Here is a 4,184-nt window from a genome sequence, read left to right as displayed (position 1 = left end):
TGTGCCTCAGTTTTCATCCAGGATGTTTGTACATCTGTTTTAGATAATTTTAGTACTTCACCCTGGTGTTTTGTCTCATACGAAATATGAATAAAATAATAGATCCAGAAAACACAAACTACTTTACAAAGATAGATAATGGCTGTTTGCCCATTTTTCTTTGTTGTCCAGAAGGAAAAAAAAAAAAAAAGACAAATCTCAACTCAGAATGGCTGTTTCTTTTCTCCCGCACCATTGTGGTGGCAGCAGGTGGTGCACAGACCACGTGGCGCTCAACAGCCCACTCCTCGACATGAGATGGGCAGGGGGCAGCAAGAGCCAGACCAGGGGGAGAAGAGCAGCTGAGGCCCAAGCCGAGTAAATCTTGTGGGATTCTGAGATTTTTCTCTTCTTATCATGGATGAAAACCATTTTGCATAGAGAACTGACGTGGCATGATTAATGTTTAAAATGTGGTACTATTGCTTGTATGGAAAATGGAGCTTAGGGTATAAAGATCTAAATCAAGGACATAGTGAGAAGCTATTGTACTCCCTAGGGTGAGCATAATGACAGACTATGTGGACATCTCTGTGTCACTTTACTTAAAGGATTTCGTTGCTAGAATCAGTGGACAATCATGTTACAAGGACACTTATCTCTGGATGTCTATGTATAGAAGTTAGACACCCAGCTCAGCTGTGCCTTCAGGTGAATAGAGCCCTAGTCACCGGACTTCAGATTTTCCAAATGATCAGTGACCATTAGAATCCAGAAAAGCCATGGGGTCACGAGAGAAGATGATAAGGCATTGTTTTCAACCTGTAAGGTTTTCATGGTTTGTTATGCAGAAATAAGTATCTGAAACAACTACCATCTCCATGAACAACTCAGAGAACTTTCATCTAAGGTCAAAACTACAGACTGTAGTAATGACTGACTGTAGGACACCAGACACTATACTTACAATAAAATGAAGAGAGCCTAAAATTTATAAATTACAGGTTAAAAGATAAATAGTGAGAAAACTAGAGTAAAATATTGTCAATATTGATGAGTATTATGAAGGAAAATAATCAGCCTCATGAAAAACTAACATAGTTAAAAGAGGAAGCAACTTATTTCATATAAGTTAGTTGAGAAGATACTGCCAAGACAGTGGAAATAAGGCTGAGAGGATAGAGAGGAGAAGAAATTAAATATGGAGAAATTCACAGATAGTTTTCAGGGCTAGGGAGATAGCTCAGGAACATAAGAGCCTGCCTGGCAAGCATGAGGCCCCAATTTCAATCCCCTGTACCATGCTGTGCCAGCCCCAGAACCTCAAGCTGTGCCAGACTCAAAACTGGGCATGGTGGTGCATGCTTATAATCCCAGTGCTGGGAAGGCTGAGACAGGAGGATAACTATGAGTCCAAGCTGCATAGTGAAACTGTACCAAATAAATAAGTAAATAAATACAATTTTAAAAAATTATATCCTCACAGATAAGGAAAATACCTAAAATTAAACAACATCAAATTTGTCCAACTTGACTAAATTCACACAAATTATAGGGGACAAGACTGGAACCAGAACACTGGGCATGGTGGCATGTGCCTATAATCCCAGCACTTGGGAAGCTGAAAACAGGAGAATCACTGAGTCCAATCTACATAGTGAGACCCTGTAGACCCTGTAGATTCTGCAGACCCTGTCCTAAACATATTTTTTTTAAAATGACTGGAACCAGAAATAAAGGCCTTGCTTCTTGTTCTACATTTTATTCTTACATCATGAGTAAGAGACAAGCAGAGCACATGGAAGAGAAGCAATGGATTTAGCCAGGATCTGTGCACTTTTGGGCATAAAGCCCTTCCCATTAGTTGTTTGTGTCTAACTCATGCTCTTAATTGATACAAGGGATTTGACTAAGAGGGAAATTAAAATTTTAAATAAAGCCTACCAAGAATGCCTACCAACACCAGATGACATTTCTGAAAAGCCTGATAATGGCCTTTCTTCCTTTGTGTGACCCCTGCCTGTTTAACCGATGGCCTTGTGAGGATGTAACTTAAGACATTTAGACTCCCATTTAGTTATTTTTCTCTTGTTGCTAAGATAAAATACCTGACACTCAAAATTAAGGTAGGAAAGATTTATTTATCTCACAGTCTGTGGAGGTTTCAGTCCATAATCAGCTGACTCCAAGACAGGGTAGCATGGCTGAGCGGCAATAGTTCAAAGTGGCAGAAGACAACAAAAGCAATAATAGCAAAAATTAGGGGGAAAGCCTCTTCTCCTTCATATTATAAACCTGCTGCTACCCTCTAGGGCAAGTGTAGTCCTTTCACCATCTGGGTGCCCTCCTCTGGCACAGGATAGTGATGTTTACAAAGTGAGGACCCTGGCCCCTGCTGAGTCACTTAGCTAAACTTCTAAATTCCCCAAGTTAACACAATGAGCAACATCCTTCAGGGTGTCCTGTACCCTTCAGAATGTAGAACTGCCAAGTTATCTAGTCAAACATCTAGATTTCTCAAGTTGACGCAATCAGCTATAACACTCCCTTAGCCACCCGTGATGTCACTTTACTCTCCAATCACAGTGCACCAAGTCTGCCTTTGTGCTTCCCCACTTGTCTTCCCTAAAAACTCATGGGGGGCAATGAAGTTTTGGGAGAGATCCCAGTCAGGCCCCCATTGAATACACTCCCTCCTAATCTTCTTAGTGCTGTTTTTTTCCTTGTTCTGTCTATTCTCTGTAACACAACCACAATATAATTGTAACTTGTTCTTTTTGCATTTTACAGAACATTTCTGTGAAGCAATCCACAAAATGTCACCTGGGAGTTTGTTGTTGTTTTTGTAAAACAATTTCTGCAAGAGTTTCTTGTTATCTCCATGACAGGATTAGGTTGTTGAGAAAAAATAAAATCCAATTTTGACTGAGTATTAGTGTGTGCTGGGCATGGTTTATGCATCCAGTGCATATGAACTTATTTAACTCACAGGAATAAAGAAGTAGAAATAGTCTTAGTTTCAGTCTAAACAGATGAGGAGGTAAAGAAAGGGAGAGATAGTAGGATGTGAGCTTTGCAAGCCTGACTCCAGCTCTATAATCTTGAGAAAGATATTAGCATGTCTTTACATCCTAGCAATTAGGCTACTACTCTCGAGTACATCTTTTTGTGCCCTTCTTATCACTAATCTTTGTGTTTTCTGCAAAAAAAAGATCTATGAGTCCTGGGTGAGCATTCATCAACTTGCATATTCACATTTTAATAAATTCTTTGTTTATTTGTTCAGTAAACATTTCTGAGTACAGGGCATAGTGTTGGATAGGCTCTGAGTTGAGGTATTTGAGGCCAAGAGGAATAGTCAAGATGAAGGATGGGGTAGCACCTGAGCTGATGCTTAAGGGACATACCGTATATTTATGATATTCAGAAATGTATGATTTATGAATGAAGAAAGTTTGATAAAGCATAGGAAGGAAATATAAAAAGTCTTTATAAATTCAAAGAACTCTAATGGCTCAGTAAGAGAGAACTAGTAATGTAGGCATAAACCGTATCACAAAATGCCTCAATGATTATACTAAGGAGCATGTTTCTACCCTGATAGTGGTAGAAAAATCGATGGATATATCAAAAGGAAGAAGAACATGAAAACTAAGAATTTTTGGAAAATATCTCAGTAAGCACAGACTGGGAGAGAGTAAAATTAGATAAAAATTCACCTGGGTTGAAAATGTTTGCAGCAATTCAAACATGAAAAAAAATGAGAGATTTTGCTAAATTATTGGTAGTAGGAATTATGAGAAGAAAATAAGTTCAAAAAGTATTAAGGAGAGAGTAAATTATACTCAATAATGAATGAGTAAGTGAGATATACTATGGATGACAAATTGGTTGAACAATGTACTATTTATTGACATAGCATGAACTACAGGAGAAAATACATGTGACAAGAGAAAGATGGGCAGTTTAGTTTTTACAGTGTTGGATTTTGGGTTCCAAGAAGAAAATATTGAGTGATTTTTAGGTGGCGCAACCAAAAGTGCTAAAATTAAAAAAAAAAAAAATGAAGACAAATGACTACCCTAATCCATGATTCAGAGTTTGCAGGGCAATTGAAGAAAAAGGATCTCACGTGCTAATCATGAAAGAAATAAAGTGGAATAATTATGCTATCACAATCACCGAAGAATTGAATGGACAATCAA

The sequence above is a fragment of the Octodon degus genome, unplaced genomic scaffold, assembly GCF_000260255.1.
Source record: "Octodon degus isolate 3935 unplaced genomic scaffold, OctDeg1.0 scaffold00134, whole genome shotgun sequence".
Classification (NCBI taxonomy): domain Eukaryota; kingdom Metazoa; phylum Chordata; class Mammalia; order Rodentia; family Octodontidae; genus Octodon; species Octodon degus.
The sequence above is the reverse complement of the archived record's forward strand: the minus strand, read 5'-3'. Positions refer to the sequence as shown.